This window comes from Urocitellus parryii, chromosome 3 (assembly GCF_045843805.1).
Source record: "Urocitellus parryii isolate mUroPar1 chromosome 3, mUroPar1.hap1, whole genome shotgun sequence".
Classification (NCBI taxonomy): Eukaryota; Metazoa; Chordata; class Mammalia; order Rodentia; family Sciuridae; genus Urocitellus; species Urocitellus parryii.
Genome location: NC_135533.1, coordinates 58,648,130 through 58,661,695, shown reverse-complemented (window position 1 = coordinate 58,661,695; position 13,566 = coordinate 58,648,130). Strand labels below are relative to the sequence as shown.

The 13,566-nt window shown below is 35.5% G+C and overlaps 1 protein-coding gene across 1 annotated transcript in view; it reads right to left on the bottom strand.

The window, feature by feature from the left end:
• Positions 1 to 13,566, bottom strand: part of Ccdc146 (coiled-coil domain containing 146) — a 103,935-nt gene that overhangs the window by 84,124 nt on the left and 6,245 nt on the right. The gene's annotated exons all lie outside the window — the stretch shown is intronic.

Sequence of the window (13,566 nt, the reverse complement as noted above, 5' to 3'; positions counted from 1 at the left end):
TGTTTATTCTTCAATGTGGAAACAATTATTGTTTGTAAAATATAAGTTTGCTTTTGTCTGAAAACTTGTATAATGATTACCTAATCTAGATAATATTCTTTTTTTAAAAAAAACTTTTAGTTGTAGATGGACAAAATACTTTTAATTAATTTATTTGTTTAATTTATTTATAAATAGTCCTCATTTATGAGCATTTGCATGATTCATTAAATACAATTAATTAACAGGAAGATGGGGCAAATAGAGGAACACCATTATCTAATTTCCCTCTAGAATAGTCTTGGCATGTTTACAAGGCACAATCTTCAGTTTCCTTTTGTGTCATTCAACTCCATCTCTTTTTCCATTGTCAATGCAGCTGATCCCATTATCTCCTCAGGATACTGCAGACTCTTCCTAATAGCAGCTGGTACCTCCAATTTCAATCTGTGCTCACTTGTCTCCTTTATCACTGCCAGGGGGATTATTCAGAAATACAATTCTGATATTTGATTATCCAGCTTAAAACTTTGAACAACTCCTCACTTCCTGTAGGATGAAATCCAGCAAATGAGCCCCTCCCTGAACCAGTTTCTGCCTACCTTTTCAGTACTATTTTCTGCCATTACTCTTTGCCACCCTACAGAATCCCTTCTTGTTGGAGAACCAACCATGTTCTCATTACTTTGTGTATACTGTACCCTTGGTCTAGATAGAATGCCATCCTCAAGCTCCACTGGGTCTTGTCTTATCACCCATGGTTAATGGCAGGGACTCAAAATCCAGACTTCTAGATTTGAATTTCAGGTCCACCATATGCAAGCTGGATGATCATGGGAAAGTAACTTAATAGTTTTTAGTTCCCCCAATTATAAAATAGAAATAACAGAATCTGCCTGATAGACTTAATGGGAAGATTCAATGACGTAACATAAGTACCTAGAACTTAGATATATATTTTTGTCGTCATCATCCTGAATAGTTCTCTCCCCTGAGCTGTCTTTAATAATATTGGGTGGAGTTTCAGACATCGTCCTACATATTCCTTATTATTGAATTCCTTATTATTGAATAAATGAGTTCTACAGTGTGGGCAAATAGGTGTAAAGGGAGACTTGAGACAGGGGTGGTATTATTCAGTGACTAATAATAAGCTACCATTGAAGAAGTGCTGTAGTTTAAAGCAACCAGAGTGGCAACTGGGAAAGGAGTGGACATCACCAAATCAGAGGATTTGAGAAATTGAATACAGGTGATGATATCGGAGGGCATATGACAAGGCAATATTGTATATTCTACAGGATTGGATACATAATTGCGTTTAGAAGGAACCCAGGGAATATGCTTCTGGGATACATGCCACTTAGAGGTGTTTGGCTATACCAAGTTGAACAGTATTCTACTTTCTGAGTTCCTAAGGAAAAAACATATTTTTCATACTACTGATACTATATTGTAATTCTGAAATCAATTTTATTCATACAAATTAAAAATTACAGATTAGCCTGAAGAACGCTTTGCAAACCACCTTCAACTCCAACCTCCTCCCTCTCCCCAGAGGTAACAAGCTGAGGTGGCTGAATCCAATTTCAATTTCATTTGTGCATTGCCAAGTTGCAACATCTATTGACTCATAGCCTCAACAGGTCTTTTTTTTTTCACTAATTGGAAAGAACTAGAAATGAGGGAAAATGAGTACAATTGGAGAACCCAAAGTACCACAAAGTCCCCCATCTCCCAATGTGACTGAACCTTCCTTATTACTTGAAGTGGCCCTACTGCCAATGTATGATGAGGCTCTTTTTGTTTTACTGGGAGACACTGTTCTTTCTTGCTTGAGGGAATGATCTTAATCCTCTTTTTGGTTCCTTTATCCTACTCATCAGAGCCTGCAGATATGTAATCAAGACATGCCCTGATATCAAGTATAGTCAAATTAGAAGGAAAAACTTTCACAATCTTGCTAATTTATATCAGCAAAGGTTAGGGAGGATGTGTGAGAATAGATTTTGAAGATGCTTGACTAAGGAAGAAGAAACTAAATTTTAGATGTCACTGAATTTATTGATATAGATATTTTTACCAGAAATTATGGATTCAATAGGGAGGGTGAGATTGAGAAGATATATTTTTTTTCTTATAATGTGCTTTCTTAGTTAAAACAAAACCTAAATTTGACAGTAGCTCTGGTTGAGAAGTGAGAAAAGTCTTAAAACTCAAAGACTTAAGAAGATAGGAAATCTGGGATGGAGTTATCCTTAATTCATTCAAGAAATGCCACAGAGCAAGACAAAAGCTTTTCTCATTTGTTAACAACAGGTACCAAAGTTTTGTAATTCTGAAATAAATTTTATTCATACATAAATTTTATTATGATACTAGAGATATCAATGACCAATAGACAAAAATCCTGTAGTTATTGTTGTTAAAGACAAATAAATAAATGACATGTACCATGAAAAATGAATAGGACAAGAGTATATAAGAGGGATGCTATTTGTTGTTAAAGACAAATAAATAAATGACATGTACCATGAAAAATGAATAGGATAAGAGTATATAAGAGGGATGCTATTTAATAGAGTGATCCAGGGACACCTCTCTATGGAGGTGGCATTTGAACAGAGAACTAAAGAAACGAGAGAGCAAGGTAGGCAGATATCTAGAAGAGTGTTCCAAGCCTCGGGAGCAGGAAGTGCCAAAGTCCAGAGTCTGGAGAGTGATTGGTATGTTCGAGGGTCAGTGTCAGCAAAGAGGTCTGTGTGTAAAAGTAGAATTTAGGGTGATGGAGATGTGAGATATTAGACAGCTTTGTAGGGTTGTGGATGAGGGTGGTGTACTAGATCATCTAGGCTTTATGAACTATGGTGAGAATTTTGCCTTTTACTCCAAGTAGATAAGAGTCATGAGGGTTTTGAATAGAGGAAGGACACGATCTCATCCAGGTTTCAAAGATCACTCATGTTGAGAATAGAGCCCAAGTCTGGAGCAAGGATCCCACTTCACAATAAATTGCAATAATCTTGGTGCGAGATGAACACAGCACTATGGTGGTTGCAGTGAACTGCATCTATTTTGAAGGCACAGTGGACAAGATTTGCTGATCAAAGGTTGGTGGTAGATAGTAAAAGAAAAACATAAAGGTGTTACAGAAAACCACAACTTTGAGGAAATGAGGAAGTCTGCAGGGAGACCTTATGCAGAAAGTGTGCAAGGAGTGGGGAAGATGAGGACTGGAACCTGAAGTTTTGAGCATTATTAAATTTAAATACTTCTAAGACATCCAAGTGGACAGAGTTATTTGTATATTAGTATAAAGTCCAAGGAGGACAACTAGGGTTCAGGAATACATTTGACAATTGCTAGATTGCAGATAAGGAAAATATGAGCCTAGAGGAAATAACCTAGTAAATACGTGTACATGGAACAAAAATTTTTTCAAAGAAGCCCTGGGAGAAGCTGGCCTTGCAGAGGTTGGAGATGAGGAGGAACTAGCACCCTACCTACCCTGTAACTGTGTAATTTGAGAGGTCCTAGGGATGCTTCTTTGTGGAAGGGGCAGAGGCGTATTCTCACTGTAACAGAAATTTATTCTAGGTTATTTTATACTTGGATTTGCTTTTCCTTCCTTCTTCCAGAAACACTTATGTTGAGTTATTGGAATACCTTTTAAACCCGTAATGGTACTCCACAATAGTAGTCTACAAAATACTGATCTTGACTTAGGAGGTCATGTCATAGCGAAATAAGGCAGCAATGACATATTAAAGCCTCAAATACCACCTTGTGAGACTGGGGTGTTATCATGCAGTATACCATGTGTACACACATGTGTGCAACTGTACATACAGCAAAAGAAACATGGAGCCACAGAGCAAGACAAAAGCTTTTCTCATTTGTTAATATCTGTCCAAGTTTAAGGATGATTTATGATCATTTAAAATCATTAGGGTACTAGTTTGTTATGATTATAAATCTTTAGTTAGGATGAAATTGTTTACTCCCTTTGTCTATTTTTGAGATATTGATGATATTAAACTTTCTTTCACAAATATTTTCTAAAAGTTATCCAAATTAGCTTTCAAAGTGTGAATGACCATGAATGAATCTCACTCACAATTTTTACTAAAGTTCCAGGTTCAGGTGAAAATTAATGTCACTCTTTGCATATAGGTAGGTTTTCCATATAGATGGATTGAGATAAATTTATATATGTATTCAAATATACCTACAAGTATGTGCTTACATATATATACATATATGTTGAAAATATTCTTATTACTTATAACACATATACTATAATGTACAAGGAAACCTGCCCATAAAAATAAAATAGATATGCAACTATTATGTGTAGTAAAAAAAATTAATACAAGAAAAATCACCACACCTAAAATCTCATGATCTAGCTAACTGTGGTCAGTATCTTTTAGACATAGCACAGTCTCTCAAAAAGATACATATTATTAGGCATTTCAAGAGAAAACTATGCCACACTCTAAGATATTCCCATTTAGAGAAGAAATAATCAAAGGGGAGGGAAGGGAGGAAAGGGGATATGGGGGTAGGAAACATGGTGGAATGAGATGAACATCATTACCCTAGGTACATGTAGGATTGCATGAATGGTGTGACTCTACTTCGTGTAAAACCAGAGAAGTGAAAAATTGTGCTCCATTTGTGCACTAGGACTCAAAGTACATTCTGCTATCATGTGTAACTAATTAGAACAAATAAATAAATAAAAATTTAAAATTTAAAAAAGAATCATTTAAAAATAAACATATAAGCCTTTTTGGTCTTAGTCCTTCAAAATAACCAATATTTCTTTGTATTTACTATTTGAATCCAATATTTACCATTTGTTTATTATGTGCATAGTTTCAAAATTATTTTCTAAACTCAAAAATCTGAGTTTAATCATTAATATTTAAATTTTTCTTTAACAAGAATGATACTGTATAAAGTGAATAGTTTATTACAAAAGGCAACATATATATAAACACATGGGATCTGCAAACTGGTTTAAATTTCTCTGAAACTTGGCTTTCTCATATTCTCCAAGATGCAAGTAATTTATGCTTATGTTGTAAAAGTTTATCAAAGAAGGACCCACAAAATTATTTGCTTACATTTATTTTCCATTTGGTAATGGCATTTTTTTTCTTTTTAGTGAAGCTAACCTGTTTTTATTTTTGCTTAGATTCTTGCTTCCACATACTAATATTAAGCAGCTGTCACTAGCTGAGTGCCAACCCTACACTGGATACTTTCCTAGGAGTATTTCCAGTGTTATCTCAGCTTGTGATTAATGTCCAAATGAGGCTTTGCACTAAATCTTTCCTGAATTTGAATGGGGAGTCTTGGTTATCTATGAACTGTTTATCATTTGTGGACTATTATCTGTTTTCAGCTTTCCTAACATTCTTGGTGTATTTTAGACAAAATGGGCCGATTTTCCATGGATAAAGTATATATACAGTAAACCTCAGTATCATCCTTCCACTGACTTTCTGGATGAACTCAGAAAGTGAGAAATGATTCCAATTATATTTCAGTTTAAGGTGGAACATTTCCTTTTGTGTCTTATCAAAACAATTATATAACTTTTGACAGGCGATATTTTTAAAATTAATACATTTTAAATTGTGTTCATGTCCCCACTTAACCTAGTGGTTAAAAATTGTCTTCCTGAAGCTAAGTCAAAATTTATAACAACTCAGAGAAAAGGCAAACAAGTTTTTATGCTCTCCAAACACTGTTTTACTCCATGGTTACGTGGCAGAATTTACTGATGAACACATACAAAGCACTTTGTAAGTTTTTGAAAGCTGAAAGACTTCTCATGTAAATGCCAAAGTTCTTATTTTTATTTGTTAAAATAATTTTATTTGTATAAAATAATCCTTACAAAACGAATCACAAATGAATGGTGTTGGTGATGGTTACTTTTAAAATTTCTATCCCACATTGAGTAAAGTTTTTAAACCAGATTAAGTCCTCTCTTGGAGACCTAGAGGGGCCCCCATATCATAGTAATTATGGAAGCTGGACAGGAAAGAGATACCTTCATGTTGAATACAGGGTTGGTATTTAATGTGCTGAGCTGCTGAGAGGTTTTCAATTTGTCCTCAGTGACCCGAAGGTTCTACAGACATATTTTAGGAGTGCCAAAGAAAGCCAGGCTGGGGAAAAGCCAGGAGAATGCATGATGTGTGAAATATTGTCCGAGTGGAATAGTTCTGCTTTTCTATATCTTGGGCTACATTTTTAATTTCACTTTAAGAAAAGGGTTGTGCATGTGTATGATTTTGATTTGATAATCATTACTTCCATGTCACACTTCCCTTTAGGGGTTTAAATGACAAAACTGGAATAATTATATGAATTTTCTAAGTTCAAAAAGCTAAATTACTGAGAACTGAGGTTGAATCAATATGTCAAATGCATACAGAAACTAGGAAGAAATTTCTAAGTTTGCTTTTTAAAGTGGTGATTTCATAGAGTGATTATTTAATGGAGTGTTTTACTAATTACTATGGATATTTACTTTTTGAACTTCTTGGCTTAGCTATATGCAAGATAGTGAAAGAAGAGTACCATCATTTTCTGCTCTCAGAGTTCCTGGGGCTACTTTTAGGTTAGCTTAAAAATAGGAAAGAAGTGAGATGAGATGACTACATTGCTGTGGAGATTACAGAAGCAGAGGTGACCCACATTTTGTCAGGAAGTGAAATGCTTCCAGAAAAAGGTTGGATCCCAACTGGCCTGGAAAGACCTAAAGAATCTGGAAGCACAGAAATGGAGGAGCAGAGCACTCCTCACCTGGGACCTGGGCAGGGAATAAGCAAAGACACCAGCAATGTGGAAATTGGGAAGGAGTAGAAGAGCATCATTTAATTTGGCTGGAGCATGGGCTTTGTGGCAGGAACAATAAAAATGGGGGGAAAGGAATGGCAGATGAGACTGCAGAGGTATTTGACTGCAAGGTCAAGCAGGTGACAGTCTTTTTTATGAATAGGCAAGGGAAAATTCAGACCTAAGTATCCACAGTCTCCCCCACTACCTATTGATTCCTAAGTTCTGTGCCTTGTCCTTTTAGATGACAGCAGGATACTACTGAGTGTGAAGGAAAACTGGAGGGAACTCTGAAAACTGCTTTACAAAAATAATGAAATGGCCAAAGATATCAAGGAGAAGATGGGTGGAGATACAAAGAAAAATGCAGCCTGAGGGTGGGAAGGCAAGTTTCTGGAGGATTTTTAGAGTAGGAGTAAAAAAATGTGGCGAGGCATCTGCTCTGATGGAGAATTTTAGGAAGGTTTGCAGCTGGTTGTGCTGTGGAACTCACTCCTCCATTTCCTAAAGGAAAACTCATGTTGCTTCCCAAGGCTTTAAGGAGATGGATCTGCATTTTCTTTATGCTGTGCTGTGAGATCTGTCTCAAAGTAGGAGTCAGAGGAGTGTTTCATGCAGTTCACACTTGAGCTGCTCAGAGCAGAGGTTTCCTCAGGGGTGTCCTAGGGGGTGGGGTTTGGGCAAGGTTGGTGAAGACAGTAGGAAAAGGGAGAGACAGAAGGCCTTCATCTTGTGTCCTTCACCTCCCAGGCCGCCACATACAAATCTATTTTTATATATAAAGAGCCCCTGTGTAAGATTTCCACCCGGGGGGAAAAATAAAGCAATAAAAAATGGGTGCTAGAGAGCAAGGTAATGAAGGATCATGAGCTAAAAAATGTAGTATTAATGTAAAGTAAACCTCAGAGAACTTGAACAACTTGCTGAAAGCTTCCCTGCTAGTATGTACAGAGCAAGAACTAAGAGCCATTTCCTCTGACCCACTCTCTCACTTCCTGTTGATATCAGAGATTATCCCCCACCCCACCAAGCCTGTTCATTCTTAGTTATATCCTTTATAGGTAGCAAAATGCCTATCTTCTTAATCTGAAGTTTAACATCAGGTAATTCTTGTATGCCCTCATTTCCTATTTCTGATGCTGCCCAGGTATCCCTGTTTACCTCCATCTGGGTATGTATGGGCTGAGAATACAAAAAGGACTTTTGCCTCAGTAGATAATGGACTTGGCATTGGGTTCTAAGCTTGTTGCTGGTATCTCCTTTCCATTTCCTCTTATGCCAACTTAATATACCAGATGGACAAAGGTTAAAATATGATGACTCAAATCATCAAGTTACTAGAAGAAAACACAGGAAATAAATTTATAACCTCAGAGTAACAAAGGTCTTTTAAAGTATGACACAAAATCCCGAAGTTGTGAATAAAGATAAAACTCAGGCATAGTATTAAAAAATAAACTTCCACATGGGGCAAAACTAATTATAAGCAAACTAAAAACAGAACAAAAAACCCCAATAAACACAGAAAGCAGTGAATAGTATACACAAAGGCCTACTTATCAAATGTATAAAGAGTTCCTATGAACATAAGAAAAAAAATCATCCAATAAAGAGCAGAAGAAAGAATGTGAAGAGAGTTCACAAGAATGGAATTACAAATAGGTCTTTGTATTAACCACATTTCTAACTTCTGCAAAGTCAATGCTTTAACATTTGACCTACATATATATGCCAGATACACCTAGTTCTGGACAACCTGATAAATGATGCCTGAGTCACCTTGCCTTTGGCTTCCTGTCTCCCTCATCTACCCCTCCCCAGTCATCTTCCTGGAGGCACACTTTTCAAATGCAAACTAATCCAGAGTCTACACCTCCACTGGCCCTAAGCACCCCAGTGCCAGGTACTAGACAACTAAGGACTGTACCTGTGCCCCAGAACCCACTGAAATTATCCAATGGTTCAGTTCTAAACTGCTTATTCTCCTTGCCTGTCCCTTGGAGGAAAACCATTTTCCTCCCTCCTCCTGACCTGTCCCTGTACTTCCCCATGTGACACCCCTTTACCTGATGCCCCCATGGTATATTCTGCCCCCTCCTCTTGGAAACTGTGAATAGTTGTCATTTCAGTGGCAACAATCTCCTGACTTGTTGGCCTTCCTATACCTAAAATTTTGTATTAATATACTTTAAAACAGTTTTAAATATATTCATTCACTCATATTTTACTCACTCATTTTCAGATAAATATAAAGGCTGATATAATGACTTTTTTCCCTATCAGAATAACAAAGGTCAGGTTCACCAGATTGGATGGGGGGAGTGGAGGGAAGGGAGGGAGGATGAGAATGGGAAAGACAGTAGAATGAATCAGACATAATTTTTCTACAGTTATACTTCATGTATGTATGATGTGTCAGAATACGTTCTACTGTCATGTATAACCAAAAAGAATAAAGAATTAAAAAAAACAACAAAAAAAGGAATAACAAAGTTCAAAATGTTAGTTGGCACACAGCACTAGCATGAATAAAGGGATACACTCTTACAGTGGGAATGTAAATTGTCACAACACCTAGGGAGAATACCTTGGTAATAAAAACAAATTTTAAACACAAAAGCTCATGATCCAGCATTCCACTTCTGGGTGTATATCCAAAAAATGATAACAAAACTGAAATCACTATCTTGAAGAGATATTTGTATACCCTCGTTCATAGCACCATTATTCATAATAGCCAAGAGATGGAAGCAACCCAAGTGTTCACTGACAGATGAACGGATAAGCAAAATGTAGTATAAATATACAATGAATTATTTAATCTTAAGAAGAACCAATTCAGATGTATGCTGCAACATGCATGAAGCTTGATGACATTATTCCAAGTAAAATAAGTCAGCTGCCAAAAGAGAAATACTGTAGGATTCCATTTATAGGAGGGACCTGGAGTAGTCACATTCATGGAAATAGAAAGTAGGATGGTGGTTGTGGGGCTAGGGCAGAGGAATTAGGGAATTATTATTTAATGAACATAGTTTGTTTTGAATGTGCAAAAGTTCTGGATAATTGGTTGTGCAACAATGTGAATAAAATTCATGCTAGTCAACTATATACTTAGAAGTAGTATATTTTATCTCAATTAAAGATTTTTAAAAATTAAGCAAACTTATTGACCCAGCAATGCCATTATTAATATGTCCTTTTAATATGATTACTCCAGTGTGAAATGACATATATATAGGGTTATTTAACCTATGACCTAAAAGTTTTATAACAAAACTAATTAAAGCATGTTCCATTTTCACTGAAATACTATGAAAATCATAAAAATATAAAAATTATGTATGTGGGGAAAAAGTAACTGCATTCATCATTACTACCACTTACTTGTTTGGGAATAGACTTTCTGTAAGGCTGTACAAAAGATGGTTAATCAGGGCTGGGGTTGTAGCTCAGTGGTAGAGTGCTTGCCTTGCAGGTGTGAGACACTGGGTTGGATCCTCAGCACCACATAAAAATAAATAAAATAAAGGTACTATGTTCATCTATAACTCAAAAAATATTTTTTAAAAAAGATGGTTAATCATGTTTGCTCTGGGGACATTGACTTTGGATTATGAAACGGGGTGGGAGTCTGAGTTAGTTTGCACTGAATATGTTTCTGTACCTTTTGAATTTTGTACGACGTGCATAATTTACAAATTTAAAATAGCTTTAAGAAAAAAGCTAATTTGTGACTGAAAAAACTTTATACCTGTCTCCATGATACTGTTCTTTAATTTCCTTTTCTGTCTTGCATCTCACTGCTTTACCACTGAAAACCTGATCTTGCTTGGCTAATGAAAACTCTGGTGATTGATAGCTTTGCCTTCAGTGACTTTTCTAGTGTTGATTCATTTAACTGATGTCACCTGTACATTCAGATGACATACCAGATGGTCAAATTTCCAGTCCTACTCACTTCTGTTTATACTCCATATAATCTACCCAACAGACAACAGTATCTTCTCTTCATCTGTTTTTTTTCATATTTTTTTCTGTTCCTTTATTTCCTTCTTCTCCCCCTCTTATAGTGCTGGAGGATCAAAACCCAGAGCCCTGTGCATGCTAAGCAAGCATTCAACCATTGAGCTATACCCCTGCCCTACCATATATATATAGTGTAAAAGGTTTTTCTTAATTTTAATCCTTAAGCTTCCTTCTTTAATTCCTAATATATTTGAATAGTTCCTGGATTACTAAAGGTACCATGTTTTGCAAGATGCACATTTTCTACTGAGAGTCACAAGTTTTCTTTTTTTTATTTTTAAAATTTATTTATAACAAATTAGAGTAAATACAAGTCTACTTACCTTCTCTCTCAAGAATTTTCTTTCACAAATGAAAAAAAATACCATTAGTTATTTCTCTTATTCCTCATCTTAAAATGCAACATCTGTGATATGTTTACTTGCATAAACTAGTATCCAAGTTTAGATTATTTTCAATATGTAATCAAGTTGTTATAATAGTAGCTTAAAAATAAAAAATAAAGAATTGACACCTTGTTAAACATACCTAAAAATAAACATGTGCATACATGCACACAAGGTCCCCATTATATCAGTAAAGGAATAGAAGCAGATAAAGAGGAAGAAAGAAAAATTAACTGTGCAGGGCTGGGGTTGTAGCTCAGTGGTAGAGTGATTGCCTTGCATGTGTGAGACCCTGGGTTCAATACCCAGTATTACATAAAAATAAACAAATAAAAATAAAAATATTGTGTCCATCTACAACTAAAAAAAAATGAGCCATATAGATGAGGGACAGCAGGTCCACTGCCACACTTTCATCTTTCCTATTGCCAGGGCTGGCATTATTGTAGATGTTCAGTAAAGACTTTCAGAGTGAGTAACAGAAGATAACCTCGTGGATAGAGGGGAGAGGAAATATGAGTTCTCCCCAATTTTCAATGCTCATCTGACTCCCACTTGCCATAAATCACAGTCTGTTCAGATAGTTCTCTGATACCATCCAGGATTCCTGATCAGAACCAATCTTCATGATTGTCATTATTATTTTGAAAGTGACAAGAATTAAGATACCCTCAAAGGAGAACTTCCTTTCTCTGCTCTGTTCTGTAGCACATTATTTTACTGATTGAATTTAGGGATGTTAATCTGCTCTACAAAATAAAACATGCCCTGTATGCTTGTCATCCTAATATAAATCTTTAATCTTTGTAAATATAACTACGTTGATACCCACATATGTAAAGTGCATTTATGGCACATCCCAAGGACTTCTCCCATACTGGAAAGAATTTTAAATTCCCACGCCAGTGTCAGAGTAAAAGTAACAACAGAAACAAAACAGAACAAAACAACATACCTCTATGTGAATAGTGGAACCTATCTCTATTGTTTAATAAACTTTCAGTCTATTTAAAGTCTTCTTTTAGCTAAATAAAATCTTGAAAAATTATTCTTGTAAGGATTCCTGGAAGTGTGATGAAAAAGTGAAAGTTTGACAATAGAAAGATTTATATAAAGATTTTAAAAAGAAATTTCACAGTTTCTTAAAAACACACCCTCATGAGTATAGCTATTAATGAGGTGTGATAAAGAAAAAAGTAAGGAAGTGAATAAATATGTAATTCACAAAATGTTACATATTTATCTTTATTTTTCATTTTAATATAAACTTTATTTTAAAATTTAATTTTTCAAAGCTTAAAATAGCAGTGTTTAGTTGTGTGACTGCCAAGTGAATAATGTCAAGGGCAACGTGTACTAAGGTAAGAAATGGAAGACTGGCTTGCCTTAACGGTTCTGCCCAGATGTATAACAGGGCAAGTTCAATTTTTTTGAACATTTAACATGGAAATGACATCTCAAAATTCCTATTCCTTATGGAATAATTAGAAAAGTCACAGGCTTAAAACTATTTTGACTGTAAGCTCCTTGATGGGGGAGTCTTATCTTTGTAATCAGTTACTTGATTAAGTTATCAAATAGAAACCATTTTAATTCCTTGAACAATATTCTAAATGTCATTAGGAATTATTTCAAAAAACTCAACAACCCTATAGAAAATGAGTGAAGGGCCAGACACAGTGACACAAGCCTGTAATACCAGCAGCTTGAGAGGCTGAGGCAGGAGGATCAAGAGTTCAAAGCCAGCCCCATCAAAAAAAAGCAAGGTGCTGAGACCCTGTCTCTAAATAAAATACAAAATAGGGCTGGGGATGTGGCTAAGTGGTTGAGTGCCTCTGAGTTCAAAACCCAGTAACACCCACCCCCTCTACACAAAAAAGAAAGAAAGAAAATAAGTGAAGGTTTGACAGTTATCAGAAAAGCACCAATATTTTCAGGAATTAAAATTTAAAAAAAATTTAATTAGCATTAAGAGAACCAAATATATAAAAAATATCTTTTGAGTATGTGAATATCCTAGTAAAGAAATAATAGTTTCCCCATTTTTTAAACTGGTACATTATAATTGTACCTAATAATGGGATTCCTGGTTACATTTTCATACATGCACAAAATATATCAATATAATTTGGCCAATCACTTCCCAGCACATTCCCCCCTTCCTTTAATCTACTGATCTCTGATTTTCATGAGATTCCTCCCCTCCACCTTTCTTTTCCTTTTTTCTCTCTCTTATTTCCACATATGAGAGAAAACATATGATCCCTGACTTTGAGTTTGGCTTACTTTATTTAACACAATGTTCTCAAGTTCC